Genomic DNA, 16678 nt, shown 5'->3' on the forward strand with positions numbered 1-16678 from the left:
TTAATCTCCAAAGATAAATCGTATATCATAACCCATATAGTTGTGGCTGATGGAGTTGTTATTTTCTTCTTTTTCTTCTTCTTCTTCTAAGAATCTCACATTGTCAGAGTTAATTATTCTCCACCAGTAGCCTACATTTTAACCCTTTTACTAGAAGGACGTCACCTTATTCTGATGCTGCTGTCTCAGGATTATTGCATTTAATACAGAGTACACATTGAGAACTGTTGTTACTGAACACAGACTTCGTTTGCTATGTCATGCCCTTTCTAAGTTCAACAAAATTGTTACCGTGTAGAAAGAAGTTTATAAAAGTACAAAAGTATATATAAACAAATGCATTATTGCCTGTGAATACCTCCGAACAATCTTTGGCAATGACGAAACGCATCCGCTTCTTTTATTATCGCCTTTATGAACTTGGTTGCCTCCAGTAATGCTTTGTGGCCGGACTCTGTGGTTCTTTGTCATTTTGTCCGGGAAAACTGGTGTCGTTTGAACAGATGCTAAGAATCCTAACATCGGTGCATGATGAATTCCCCGTGAGAATCATCTGTTCTTTCACCGTACTCGAATCTATAGTTAATGAAGAAGTATCATGTTTTAGTTCTATATGTTGTTTCTTTTTTTCGTAAATTTGTTAACTGAGGCCAGTGTTATCTATTATTTCAGTGAGTGACAGTAGCACATGCTGTACAGCTACAGCATGCAATGCGGAATTTTATTTATTTTCGACCTATGTTTTATAATATAAATTATAAAATACTGCAGAGAGATACTACTACGATTTCGGTGATTACATGAGATGGTGACTTACCATAGAGATTGAAGTGATTCCAACACACCAGTAACAACTTCTTCCATGCCACGAGTAGTTGCCATTGCTATCGAAATTTTAGTGTTTTCAACGGGTTAGTAAGCACCAATCCCACGATGAGAGCTCGTCATTGAGATTTTAGGGATTTAATAAGTTGCGATGTCCAGATTTCATGCTATTAGATAATAAATTGCCGTACAGATCTAAGCGATTTCAACAGGTTAGTAAATATGAACCCTCTGGGATTCTGGTGATTTTAATGTTCAGCGTTTTTAACGGGTCACTTTACAGACATAAGGCTGGTTTCTTTTGTGAGTTTAAGGTGAGAAAGGGGCTAGAGGCATGCTGGGTGGGGGTTGGGGTAGAGGGGAAGGGTAGGGAAGGGAAGAGTGGATGGGAAGGAGGGATAAGATAGGAAGAGGTGGGAGAAGGAAAGGAAAACAGAAGACTGAGATGAGGTGAGGGAGAAAGGAAGGAATGGGGAGACAGGGTAGGGTTGGGTAAGTTAGGGTGGGAAAGAGAGGCAGGGCAGTGTAGGGATGAGAGGTAGAAAGGAAAGGACAACCAGAAGGAAGGCTGGATAGTATGAACGAGAGACAAAGGTAGGTGGAGAAAGAGGAAAGGTAGAATAAATAGGGCAAGGCAGAGGAGAGATGAAGAGAAATACTGGTTGGTACTGTACAGACGGGGAGGGGAGGGAGAAGAGAGGGAGCAGTGGGACGCCTTAAGATGTCAAAAGGGATCTCCAGGTGTTCCACTGTGAAGCCTACACACCTGAACGTGGGAATCTTGTCTCTACCTAACATCCTCATATACTCGGCCGTTTCTCTTCGCTAGCGGCCACCTTTCACCTCTGCGGCCAGCAGATCTTTTTTTGTTTTACTCAATCAACCTCCTGACAAATTTGTTTAGCCCTGGGGAGGCATCACAGTGCAGGAGCTTAATGGAGATCGTTCCTAACTTCTCCACTGCAAGATGCCTTTCTAAGGCTATATATTATCGACTCCAGGTTAATACAATGAAAAATATACGTCATCAGGCTGTAAGAGTTCGTTCAGTATTTCGCTAAGATTACGTGTTTTTTAGTCGTCTTTCAGGCTACATCCAGACGATTTTCGTTCAACATAGAAGGCTCTCTAGCAGTAAAAGGGTTAGTGAAATCTATATCTAATCCTTTAAAGTCTCCCTTAATCTTAGAAAAATAATATTAATAAAACCGTATTCGTGATCGTAGTGAAGAAATTTGGGATATGTTTCTTCTCATCCATAACATCGCATTTTATTCTTGCAGTTTCCAACCCATTAATTATATTTCTTCTTACATATTTTTTTTACGTTCCTTTGATGTTCCTGTTATCATAAACTCATTGCCTTTACCTCAAGTGACAAATTTACGAAGGCATGAGTCGTATGTGAACGACGTGTGGTTTGTTTTCACTGTGCTTTCTGATGATAGTTTTACCACATTCTTGTTTTCGATCTTACCTGCCTCATACTTGTAATGGTGATGGTGATGATGATGATGACGATGATGATGATGATGATGATGATGACAATCGAAATGGCGATAAAACAATGATCATGTTAGAGACTTTCTACTTTTTCGATTCAGTGATACTTCTGTTTTACGATTCGAAAGATTCCATGCTCATACCTCCACTGTTTTTCTTATACTTCCTTCATTTCAGTTAAACTCCTCTCTCTCTCTCTCTCTCTCTCTCTCTCTCTCTCTCTCTCTCTCCATTCCCAGCTTCTTTCCCTTCCTCTCTCTCCCAGTCTCCCCAACATCCCCCCCCCTTTCCATCCATCCCCCATTTTCTCCTCCCCGCCCCTTTTCCGTTTCTTACCTAAATGAGCATCTTTCTCCCCTCGCCCTCTCTCCCTCCCCCTTTTCCTCCTCCTTTCCTTATTCAGCTTCCTTCTACTTTACCTCTTTCCTTCTCTCCTCTTTCTCCTCCCTCTTATTCATCCTCTTTACCTCCCTCTATCCAGCTTCCTCCTTCTCTCCCTCTCTCCCTCCCTCTTTCTTCTCTCTCTCTTTCCCTCCCCAGCTTTTTCCTCTTCCTTTTCTTCCCTCTTCCCTCCCCCTCCTCTTCCATCTCCCAGCCTCTTCTCGACCTTTTATTTTTCGTACCCCTGACTTTATACTTCAGCTCTCGTCGCCATCCTCTTCGCTAATCACCACCAATTTCTCTCTTAACATTACCTCAAAGTTTATCGTTTCTACCTTTTGCCTATTGGCCCCTCTCCTTCATATTTTCATCTTCGTCCTCTTGTGGTGCTTTCTCCATCATCATTTTTTCCTATAGCCTACTCATCCGTTTCTGTTTATCCTTTCTCCAAGCCACGTTTTATATTTCTTTCCTTTTATAAACTCGTATTTCTATCTTGACTAGTATTTCACTTCCATATGTTCATTCTTTTCTTTATAATCTTTCATCAGACCACTCCGTTTCTTCTTTCCTCTTGTCTTCGTCTTCAATTACTTTTCTCCATAGATTTATCTATCATTTTTTTCTGTTCTTTTAACCATTTTATTATTTTTTCAATCTCCTTATACGCATGTATCTTTGCAGTCTTTGCTTCTTCTTTCGCCCTCCCACCCCTCTCTTTCCGTGTTTGTACCAAGTCACCCTTTTCTTCACATCCTTGAACCACCTCATTTCTCTTCCATCTCACCGTCCTTCTACGTTTTCCTCTCGCACCATTCCACCTCATTCTTCACTTCCCGAATCATCTCATTTGTTTCCACCTCAATCCCCCTTCTCCTCTTCCTCTCGCATCATCCCACCTCTTATTTTTTCCCATCTCAGCACTTTCTTTCTTCTTCCTCTCACACAAATCCATCCCTTTCTTCCCCTCCCTAATCATTCAATATCTGTTGTAAACCACGCATTTGCATTCTTGTCCCTTTTTATTTCCCTGACCTCACAACGCTATTCCTTGTTTACCTCCGCCTTAGAAGCTATGTGGAGTTTATATTTTTTGTGTCTGCCTATTCATCTGTCTATTCACCAGATTACAGAAACATTAATGGAAGATCATGATGAAATTTATGAGGGCGTCCCTGCCCAATGATAAATGATAAAAAATATGTCAGTGAAAGGACACAGTGATATTTTGGCTTTACTGAAGACACACAGTTTCTCTTCTTTTCCATTCAGTTACCAATCCACCCCTTTTCCATCTATAACCATTCATCTGCAGCAAATCTCCCTTTTTTTTTTCTCTAGTATCCAAATCAACTTGTTACCTACCCATCCCAAACTGCAGCCTCCAGTTTCTCCTTGTCAATGTCATCTTCTTTTCGTCCAGCCATTTACTGATACATTCTCTCCTTTCCCTGTCGGACCACCTCATTTCCCTGTCCCCATTCCAGATAACATTTTCCTCATTTTCCCAGTTCATCCCAACCCATTTTCCCCCCTGCTTAACCACTCTGAGTCTCCCTTTTCTCCCATTCTTTTATTAACCTCCACTCTCTTCTCTCCCTGCTTAAATAGCCAATTCTCCTGTTCCCTCCCATTCTCCCACTCCCCTTAGTGCTCACACCAGCGGGACGACTCATGCCAATTGTCGAAGATGCATTGCCGCTCCCCCCAGCCCCTCGACACCCACACTTAACCTAATCTAACTTTATCCTAATCTAGCCTAACCAAACCTAACTTATGGTAACTGAAACCAAAACCTAAGCTAAATATAGCCTACCTTAATCTAACCTAGTCTAAACCTTAAACCCACTCCAAAAGCTTTAAATAAACCTTAACCTAACCTCACACCAACTGGGCGAGTATTGACAGCTGATGAAGACTTATCACCACTCTCCCCAGCCCCGCAACACACATCCAAGCCGTGGGGTTGAGGCCGGGGGAGGTGAACTTTGACCCCGGACTGGTGAGGGGTCGCGGCTGGGGCCTTCCCTCACTCAGCACCGGTGTGACGGGTTTGGGTGTGAGGGGTGAGAGGGTGAGAGGCTGAGGGGAGGGGGGGGGTGAAGTTGTGTGTGGTTGGTTGGTGTGTGAACAAAGGTTTGGAGGTGTTGGTGTGTATTGGCTGGTGTGCTGGTGTAACGGGTTTGGGTGTGTTGGCGTGACGTGTTTGGGTGTGTCGCATGACAAACTTTGGGTTAATGGTTGAAGAGGCGTTTGGTTGATGTGGTGTGTAGAAACAGATTTCGGGATATTGGTGGGTTCTGGCAGGAGTGTTGATGTGACAGGTTCGGGTGTGTGGGAAGACAGACTTAGGGAGTGATGGGTGAAGGGGTGTGTGGTTGGGTTGTGCCTACAAGTTTGGAGATGTTTGTGTGTGTAGGTGGGGTTGGTGTGTGCCCGGTGTTGTAAATGCAGGTTTGGTGTGGGTTGATGTATGGTTGTTGTGCGAGGTGACAGGAGCTGGGGGCGATCGCTGAATCCGTGTATGGATAAATTGTGAATAAACGTCTATAGATAGTGTGTTGATGCTGCATGTAGGTTTGACAGTGCTGGTCTGTCTGTGTGTGTGTGTGTTTGTGTGTGTGTGTGTGTGTGTGTGTGTGTGTGTGTGTGTGTGTGTGTGTGTGTGTGTGTGTGTGTGTGTGTGTGTGTGTGTGTGTGTGTGTGTGTGTGTGTGTGTGTGTGTGTGTGTGTGTGTGTGTGTGTGTGCGCGAGCGTGCGTACGTACTCACAGATGTGAAGGTGCTGGTACATGATGTATGCAGGTAGGGGGGTGGGGTGTTGGAATGTAATGTATGCAGGTGTAGAGATTAGTAAAAACTGAATGTAAGTCAGATTTCTGACTGCATTCTCCATATGTATTTTTTTTTTCCAGTGCATTCGACTCTGGTCCAGTTCCCGAGGTGCATTAGTGTAGTCAACTAACAACACAAAAGTACAAAGCTGACCCTTACATCCCTCACGCGTCACCTGGCATCAGGCACTAACGCTTGCCCACAGTTTTATACAGCTGCCCTTAATCCCACGTATGTGTTGTGAAATCTATGGATATCTCATTCAGATTTGGTGCTACTGTATCTGTGAGAGTGTTCTTATGACGTGCGGTTAGGCCATAGGGAGGAGCAGTGAACATGGTGATACGGAATCCAAATTTACAACTTGTTCACTGCAAATGTTAGGACCGAAACTCATACTACATAGTCCTCAGCCCAGCATTTTAATCTCTACATCACCACCTTCTTGCCACAGTCAAATCTTACTCACGACAGGAAAATTATCGTACGTTTGTCTGTGAAACTTCGATATGACTTAGGAAATTATTCTGTGAGTAGTAGTTCGTGTGTGGGAGATGGAAATGGTCGTAAGTTCGTGGATTTCAGAATGAACGAAAGAACTTGCTGGGTAGTCGGTTCTTTAAACCTTGTAGGATGGGAAAAGTATATCATACTTGTTTGCGGATTTGATCACGGGAAGATTCATAGTAAGTTTGTGGATCCGAGCATGGGAAGACTTTGCATTGTCCTTTCTTTCGCAATGGTGTACAAATACAAACTTTAGTTACAACAGGAAGATTATCGTAAGTGTGTACAATAATGGGAAAATTCTATACATTTCTTCGAATGTCCTTCCCGCAAAAGCAAATCTTACGAATGTAAAAGACTGTAAGTTTATTTGTGTACTTAGGAAAGGTATTGCTGTGTAGTCGGTCATATAAACCTTGTGGAAATCGATGCGGACAGAAGTATGCGGCAAGATTTAGTGTCAGTCAGTCATTCCTTCCATGTCGTTTATCGAGCTATACGAACACAAGTAACCCCAGGGAATGAATAATGGGGTGATCTGCATACGTGGCATATAAAACGACCACCTTCTTGTGTAGGAAGCTTCCTTATACTGATGGAATAGTGACTGATGAATTGTACACAAACTCTCTCTCTTTCTCTCTCTCTCTCTCTCTCTCTCTCTCTCTCTCACACACACACACACACACACACACACACACACACACAGTTAAGTCACTCGCCACACTAATGACCGTAATCTCGTTTGCTAAGGAACCTCCCTCACACCTTTTCCCTAATATTTTATCGCATATTTTACGTTGGTCCTCTCTTGGTCGTTCCTCATGCAAGCTGTGTTAATATCAAACCTTCACAGAAACCTGGGTACTTTATCCTGTTTACCGGGAGACGATTTATTTGAGCGAGTTCGACCCCTGTCCTCTATTGCGATTTCAAGAGTTCCTTGGAAAATAAATCGCAAAGGAGAAGGTGCTTGGAAGAGACATTTGTTGTAGAGACTATGGCTATAAAACACGCCAGGCACCATAACCTTTTTCTTTTTTTTTCTCTCTTTTTTTTCAGCAAGTTGTGTATACAGGACTGTGTATCACCCATAGTCACAATGCAGTACCTTCCTGGGGCACTCGCGCTCTGAAGGGTTTGAGTGAAAAACATATCCAGACAGAACTCCTTCTGGCACACATTTAATGCAATGGGAAACTGTCTATGGTAAACTTTGGCTAATATCCTTTTATGAATTCTTTATGAATACCTCCTTCCAACACTTTATGGACACTTCCATCCCTCAGCACATTAATAGACACTTCCATCAGCAAGGTTCGCCTCGTGCCTACACCTGGACGGGCAAGTACATGTCGCAAATACTTTCTCTTGCTCTCACCACACTACTTTCACTCACTCACTCACTCTCTTCCACTCACCACACATCACCACACGACACTCGCACTCACTTATCCACAGCGTCTCACCAACCTTCGCCTAAGTATTCACCAAAAACTTCACAACACACACACACACACACACACACACACACACACACACACACACACACACACACACACACACACTTCCTCCCTTCCTCCCTCAATTTACATTTTGCTTTACGAGCCGTACGGTAGTTCCTTCACAATGACAATTTGACAAAACTATGTTCAGTATTAGGCGATTTGGGAGAAAATTTTACCCAAAAAATGTCTATTTCTCTTCTCTTCCAAGTCAACTAACTCTGGTGGACCCTGAGTCTTTCACTACAATGACGTCTTTTGCTGGAAAGTTCTTTCTACCTTCACATAATTCTTTTAAGCCTGGGAGAGACTTATCTTTCTAAAAATGCCTTGGTTTGTACGCTGCTACCGCAGCATTTCAGTCAACCTTTTCTAAGATTAAGAAAAGTTTTCAGAATGCAACAAGAGGAGTAAGAATACGCCATGGTAGTGAAGTGTCTATTTTTAGCCCCTTTGCTACGTCTTTCACAAACTGGAAGAAAAAAAAAAATCTTGAAGGCAACAGGCATTAAAAAGCAATTTCATCATCGCAAGGAATGGGTTAACTACTCTGCTATTACTGTGATTTCTGCACTTGTTGCATGTAGATTTTTTTTTTCCTAATTTTAGCTTGGGGTATATACCTCTCGTACTGATGGGGTCAGAAATAATATGTGAAAAGTCTCCATTCATTCTTTCAATAGAATATCGTCTATTTCTGTTTCCTCTCACTCTATCAGCAGAATTCCGTCTACTTTGTGTTATTCCTTCTAATCCTTCGACAGAACACAGTCTATTTCTGCTTTATTGCTTTCACTCCTTCAATAGAACACCGTTTTGGTTTTCGTTTTGGTTTTCGTTTTTAAAGGCTCCAACATGCTTGCATGCGTCGGCCTTGGTCACCTAATGGCGGCTCTCCATGCTGCACGATCCATTGCAGCCTCCCTGTTCAGTCCCTTAACCCTGAGGTCACACTTAATGATCTCGTCCCATGTCTTTCTCGATCTACCCCTCGTAACCCCACCCCCAATATTAACACTTCTCACCTTCCTCACCCAATTATCATCCCCCATCCTCTCCACATGTCCAAACCATCTCAATCTACCTCTCCTCATCACAACACCAATACACTCCAGTCCCATCCTACCTCTCAACTCTTCCATCGTGAACCCAGCCCCCCCAGACCTTGGAAGCAGGGACGCACTACACATCCACCTAATCATTGTCATTTCTGTGCGTCTGAGCCGGCGAATATCCTCCTCCTTCACCGCCCAGGTCTCACTACCATACAGCATCACACTCCTAACATATGCTGCATACAAAGACCCCCTTAGAACGTAGGAGAGTCCTCTCAATGTCAGGAGAGGCAAGAGCTCCCTGAACTTCTTCCAACCACTTCTCTCCCTAGCCACAGAGCTAGCTCCAGCCCCACCTCCAGCACACAATATGTCTCCCAAATAACAAAACTCTTCCACATACTCAAGAGATTCACCAACAAGTTCAATTCTGTCACGTCTGACAATCTCCACCTGCTCTCCCCGACACGCCGTACACATAAAATCATCATTATCTTGCAGTCTACCTCTAATACCACTACATCTCTTATGCACCCATTTATCACAAACACCGCACAAGATGGAATTACTTCCCACGCCCTTGTGGCAAACTGCACATGGCTATTCTCCCTCGTTTTTGACAGTACCGCCACCAATCCTAGATATCATCACTTTTGTTTTATCTGCATTTACCCTTAAGCCTCTTGTGCCCCATACCATCTCTTCACTTCCTAAACCTTTCCTCTGCCTCCCTTTCGTTCTCTGCAATCAACACCAAATCATCAGCATACAACAACTCCCACGGGAGTCCGCTTCTAAAGTCACGTGAAAGGGCTTCAAGTACCATGATAAACAACATGGGACTCAAAACTGACAGCTGATTAACACCAACATTCAAGGAAAACCCATCACTCAAATCTCCATTCACTCTTACCTGGGTGTCAGCACCCACATACATAGCCATAACCACCCTAACCAGCCACTCCTCCAAGCCAAGCTTTCTCATTGCCCACTTCGCCACCTCTCTAGAGACTCTGTCAAATGCCTTTTCCAAATCAACAAAAACAAAATATAGATCCCTTTTCTTCCCAGTATATTTTTGCTGAAGCTGTCAAACAATGTTGTGTATGTTTTATTTTTGCTACCGCCGCACTACCTGATTTACCTTTAAAAAGAACTCTCGTAATGGAGAGTAAGCATGCGGGGAAAGGTTTGCCCAGTTTGTATTGTATCCTCTCTGATGGTAAACAACTTCAGCTGAAATTCACACCTGTACAACGACAACGTATTTTTCATTTTATACCTGATGCAGCCAGACGATTTTATTCTCAAAGTGAAGGCGTAAAACAGTTAAGATTCATGCTGAATGGATATGCTTCAGCGATCAACAGACACGGTCTCCGAACTACTGTTTCACACATTGACATCATTTCAACTTTTTTTTTTTTCTTTTTTTTTTTTTCTTTTTTTTTTTGCTAGCGACGGACTATTTTCTCAGCCAAAAAGGAAATATCTTCTGGTGGAGGTGATTAGAAATTCATTTAAGGGCAGAGGATAATTCTTCCAGTAAACAGACACGACCTACAGTATATTTAGCTCATGTTATTCTTGCTACCACCAGACGATTTTTTTCTCTAGCTGAGGGAAATCTTTCGTAGTGTAAGAGATTACAAATCTCGTTCACACCAGAGGAAGTTGCTCGAGGTAGAGAGACAGTTTTACTTATCTCATCTACTGTATTCTAGTTTGCACCAGATTATTTTATTACGTTTTGTAAGAGAGACCTATGGAAAGGTTAGAAGTATAGTTAATACCGAAGGAACTTTCTTGAGCGGTATACAGACACGGCCTTCAGGTTCAACTGAAGTCTATTGTAACTGTCTTTTCGCTAATACCAGACGATTTAATTCAGCTTGGGGAAATTCTTTCGTGAATTAAGCAAAACAGTATAAAGCAAATACAAACAGGTTAAATAGAAGTATCTTGGAGGTAAAGAGATACAGGTTAGTAAATCCCATCTCTTTTTGTTGCCAACACCAGACGATTTTAGCAGACATGGTGCGGGAAACTTTATCGTGAGGTTGAAAATAGTTAAATTCAAACGAACTTGCCTTGGGGCCAAACAGATGCCGGCATTAAATTAATTTCCGATTCGTTGATACGCATTACCATACGAGTGACACAAATCGGGTTGTATCTGTCACCGAGGCTCTGTTTGTTATCGGCGGAGTCATTGAATTATTCTGATAGCGAGGGTCCTGCAGTTCGGTCCATTATTTAATTTGACTATATAAGCACTTCACATCATCCCCCAGATCTCTGCTTAACTCTTGACTCCACCCATACCCAGACGGGCCCTTGTTTCATTTACTTACCGGTGTTCTCTTACTAATTTTTTTACTTTCAAAATAATACTTCTTCTTTGCCCCCCCCTCCCATTTTTTTTCGGCGACTTAAAACACCTCTCTCAATAAATGACCCTATCTTTCTCCTTTTTATCTCACTTCTATTACATGCAACAACCCCTACCTTTCCCCTCCCACCACTGCCTGTCCATTCCTAATAACACTTTATTCTTCACTCCATCGCTTGCTCCATAACCTGACTGTATTTTTGCCCCAATCTCTTTGCCATTCTGACCCAGCCTTTCTGGACCCCTTACTACTATTTGTTTGACCCACACCCACCATTTTTCTCTTCTCCCAGGACAACACCTGATTTATTTATTTATTTATTTTTAGCCTATAGCTCCCTCCACTAGCTAATTGCATTTCCAAGTCCACCTCCTCACAACATTTCTGGCTCATGCTTTCTGTCTGAATTCACCATTTATTTTTTTTTCCCCAATCATCACCACTCCTCACAACATTTGATCTAATTTTCTATCACACATCATTGACCTCAACCTGTCCTATACTCCAACATTTCTTCCTAACCCACTGACCCATCCTCCTCCCCGTCCCCTGTCTCACTGTCTGACGTCACCCTACCATCATCATCTCACAATCTGATCCCATTTATTCCCCACCACCTCATTGTCTGACCCCACCTCCCCTCCATCATCATCATCTCAATGTATGACCCTCCCCTTCCCTCACCACCTCTCTGTCTGATCCCATCCCTCCCATACACATTGTCTGACCCATCTATTCACCATTACCTCACTGTCTAACCCAACTATTCCCCACCACCTCACTGTCTGACCCATTTCTCCTCCACACCTCACTGTCTGACCCACCTTTCCTCACACCCCACTGTCTGACCCGCCTCTCCCCCACCACCTCACTGTGTGACCTACCCCTCTCCCACCACCTCAGTCTCTGACCTGCCTCTTCCCCACCACCCCATTATCTGATCCACCTCTCTCCCATCACATCACTGTCTGACCCACCTCTCCCTCACCACCTCACTGTCTGACCCACCTTTCCCCAAGTAGTTCACTGTCCGACGCAGCTGACTGACTGACTGCCTTGCTGGTTCGACCTCCTCGTCTACTCTGCCAATACCCACAGCTAAAGGGGCTTTCATACATTCAGGTGTCGGACGAAGAATCATTGCGAGTTGCTGTTCTTGAGACACTGCAGCCTACTCTTGACAGTTCCTCTACAGTCCTACGGACTCTCGGCTCCGTCTCGGGACTCCTCGCGCACTCATGATGTTTTAGACATGTTCAAAATTTTTCGAGAACCGCTACGAGTTTTTAAAACTCTTAGTGCGTACCTAAGGCGTTCGTGACTACCCTTAGCGACTCTTAGCGACTCATAGCTTCTCTCAGCTGATTCTTGTATCAAAAAACCTTTGCGAGTTGCTAAGAATCGTTGTGAGTAATAAGAGCAGCTAAGAGCCGCCATGAGTTGGTAAGAGTAGTAAGGAGTCCTCCAAGAGTGGGTAGGAGTTTCACAGGAGTGATCAAAAGTTTAGTTTCGTTTCATGCACGAGTTACGAAGAGTAGCTAAGAGTTATCTATGAGTCGCTACGAATATGCCGAGAGCATGGTAAAAGTGTGGTAGGAGTCACTGAGAGTTTGCTGGGAGTAGGTGACCGCTGGTTTTGAGGTGCCAGGTGTCGTCACATATCGAATGGATCTCGGGAGGCACTATCTTTTTTTTTTTTTTTTTATCCGCTCGATATGGTGAGATGGTATTGTGAGCCACTCTCAAGCCATATGAAAGATTTTGTAGCTATCTCCAGTTGCCAGGTAGCGTAGAGTGATGGCCAACCTCAACCCAGGTGACAGTGACTTCCTCCAGGTGTCCTTCTATTCGATACGGGAACCAACCCTTTCAGGCAGTTCCATGAACATGTTGTCATCCACTCGAAGAAATTTCCTGAAGCTATGGGAGACCTCTGATTTCAACTCTTCAATAAGTTTCTCGTACTGGCCGTACATAGAATGTCGTAGCAGCCATAACCTGCTTCAAAGGGTTCTCCTCTTTTGCTTCCTTTCCTTCTTCTCAAGTAACAGCCCACATATTGCCACATTGATATCGGCCGCTTCACATGCCAAATCCACCTGCAGCTTCAGTAGTTTCAATTCGTGGGCAACTCCGGCCATGGTCGTTGAGGATACGTAGGCCTATCCTGAATGCAAGCTCACCATTGAATGAGTAGTCCACCTGCATCACATCCTTCATACATATAGATAGATAGATAGATTTTTTTTTCGCCCGACACTCCTGACAGTCTCGCATCAAAGTCTTGATGGTCGTAGTGCACTCGTAACTAATCTAGAGGGGGGTCTTAGCTACTCTTAGCTACTCATGGCTACTCGTGGACTTTTACGGACCATTTGGTTCGGCAATGTGTAGTGACTCTTAGCTACTCATAGCGCTGCCCTAGGGAACTCGTAGCAATTCATAAGCTATGCATATAGCTACTTGTAGCCCCCACCTGGGCGCACTCTCAGATTGCTGGATTCTTGGCCAAATTGACAAGAATCCGCGAGGAGTTTGAACTCTTGGTGACTCTTCGCCCGACTCTTGAATATGTGAAAGCCCCTTAAGTACCCTGTTTCAGTGTTTTGAGTGTGTGTTTGCAATAGTATGATAGTCCTGCATCTAGGTGAGTGATCTAGATGATTGTCTGGTCGCTAAGTGTAGTTTCTGCAGTGTAAGTATGGTTTGATTGTAGATGTGTGTTAGATATCCAGTATTAGCTTTGTTTGACAGACGGTATTGAGCATGAGACTCAGTTTATTTTTGTATGATCTCATTGAGTGCTGAGATTTAGACAGTGATCTGCACTGCTTTACAATTAGGTAAAAAACAATTTGTATCATATATAAATAGTTTGTTTTACCTTGGTGCTCACATCTCTTTGTCCAGGATATGCAGTTACTTCCGAAATGTCCCGCCAGAGGGCCAGACAAGGTATCCTCAAAAATCCATAAGAATTTGTGTTTTCTGTATTTTTTCTATCTCAGAAAGTTAATTTTAGTATTAATGGATGCCAAGATAGTGTTTTTCACGCCATACTAGTGATCCATATATTTTATAACTGTGAAACTATAAATTTATGAAACAAGTGATTGTCAGTGTCTGTTTATATCTCTTCGATGCCAGGTGTAGTCTTGTTTGTTACTGCCCAACAACTTTGTTTTTCTACTTACATTAATGCTTTACAGCAAAAATATCTCTCCCATTTTCTTTACAGATAAAACTGTATTATCATATATCGTGACTTCTCAGGCATATATATAATTATTTGTGTATGTAGTATGACTAGTGTTGTGACTTCAAATCTCTGTTATGTGGATATTTCAGGTTATAGTATTATCTTAGAAGTTGACCTTCTTCATGCCAGGTAATAAGGTTAGCTTTCGAATGTGTAATGGATTATTGATTTAAATCCTCTGCAAAGCACCGTAATATTTGGGTGATTTTAATTTACCAGTTCCAAAATGGTGAGAAGTCCTATCCTCACGCACTTTTAGGGTTAGGACCCATATACTAACTTGCAGGAAAGTTCATTGTATCAGTTTCTAAGAGTTATCATCGACATCGTGAAGCTAAAACATGTCCATCGATCTTGTGTTAGCCTCATCACAGACTTTGGTGATATTAACATTACCGTAGGAGAAAATTTAATCACAAGTAATCATCACACTAGTTACATTTAGCATTAATTCAGTGTTACAAAAGAACAGTGCCAGGGCCAGTTGTGAGAAAGTGCCCAACTATAAGAGGGCAAATTCTAAGTTAAAGTGCAGGTGACTGGCATCCCATTGTTGGAAAACATTAGGTATGTGATGCATGGAACTTTTAAGAGGAAACTAAACAATGAGGTCAGGGTTATGTATTCCAATGTGCAATAGAAGGCCTGCCAAAAAATCTAAATACAAATGGTGGACCTTTGATATTAAACATTGTCTGGTAGCCAAAAAATCTTGCGCATAAAAATTATAATATCACAGAGTGTTAAAGTGATATAAATAAATATAATGCTTTTAATTGATGGAAGGTACATGATGAATTAATTAAAACAGAGTAAGAAAAATCATCAGGCACATATTGCCAATATCATCAAATTAAATCCCAAAAGCATTTCAGATAGCTTAAGAAGCAAAGAGGGAGTAATAACTCCAAAAATAGGAAGCCCTTTATCACAGAGAACGGAGAAGAGCACACTGGTGATGAAACTCTTACAAAATGGCAAAAGAAAAGGGGAGAGGTCGAGAGAAGAGAAAAAACTGGAGGAAAGAGGGGAAACAGCTCTCTGCAGAGGAGAGACTGACGAGAGAAATGGAGATCGACCGAAGAGGAGAAGGGAGATAGAAAGGAGACAAAATGTCGAAGAGACAAGAGGGAGAAATTCTTGTTCAGAGAATTACAGAAGAGAAGAGAGAACAGAAAGTGCTGGAGAGGAGAAGATAAAAGTTGAGGGAAGGAGAAACAATTGTCCAGAAGAGGAGAAAAAGTGGGCAATAGAGGAATGCGTGCCGGATTTGTGAAATGGGGACCAGAGGAAGAGAGAGAGAGAGAGAGAGAGAGAGAGAGAGAGAGAGAGAGAATGAAGAAAGGGCTGTGAGAAATGAAAGAACGATGGAAATAAATAGAGGATGAGACTGAAGGACAGAGATGAACAATGAAATAAAGGTGAAGAGGTGTTGGAGTCATCCAGCGTATAAGTGGATAGAGTTAGATGTACAGCTTAGAAGGTCATTGATGAATAAAAGGAATGAAGTTGGTGATAGGACAGAGCCCTGAGGAACTACCACTGTTGATACAGATCTAGGAGAAGAATTTTTGATGGCCGTCTACAACAAAGCGGCTATAGAACGACCAGAAAGGACAAGCAGAAATGCTATGAAGGCACAGATAGAAGGATAGAAACCGTAAGAAGGCAGTTTGGAAACTAAAAGAATTTATGCCAGACTCGATCGAAAGCCTATAGAGATGTCAAGTGCAATGGCAAAAGCTTTCGCCATCAAGTCCCGAAAGGAGGATGACCAGGAGTCTGAAAGGTAGTGAGAAGATCGTCCAGTGGAGCGTCCCTGATGGAACCCGTATTGCTGACGATCAAAGAAGAAGGTTGTTGATAGGAAAGATGCCTTGAGAATTTTTCTATTGGAGAATTGACTCGGAAAACTTTTTGAAATACAGGACGATTAAAGCAATTGGACGATAGTTGGAGGGTTGGGAGTGGTCGCCCCTTCTTTGGGACTGGTTGAATGAGAGCAAACTTCCAAGCAAGAAAAAGAGGAAAGGTACAAGTGGACAGACAAAGGCAGAGAAAGAGTTTTGCTCTAGGGCAGGGTGTAAGTTAACAGAAGCACAGTTCTTGAGAACAACAGGAGGGACTCCATCAGAAGCCGCATATGTCTTGTTTGTATTGAGGCCAGTGATGGCAGAAGAAATAGCATCAGCTGAAGAAATTTTTAATGTCAGCCATGAGGAAGTCAGAGGGGGAAGTGATGGAGGAACAGCACCAGGGAATCGTCTGATAATGTGGAATCATGAAGGAGACTTGAGTTCTGGTGCGAAGAGATCTGCTTTCTCAGTAGAGTCAGAAATAGCTACCTGGAGAATCTATCGGAGAGTAGAAAAGAGGAGGGAAGGATGATGAAGGTAAAGTTGTTAAGAAAGGTTTT

This window comes from Coenobita brevimanus, chromosome 24 (assembly GCF_032717465.1).
Source record: "Coenobita brevimanus isolate Jiangsu-jjx chromosome 24, ASM3271746v2, whole genome shotgun sequence".
In the NCBI taxonomy this organism is placed as follows: domain Eukaryota; kingdom Metazoa; phylum Arthropoda; class Malacostraca; order Decapoda; family Coenobitidae; genus Coenobita; species Coenobita brevimanus.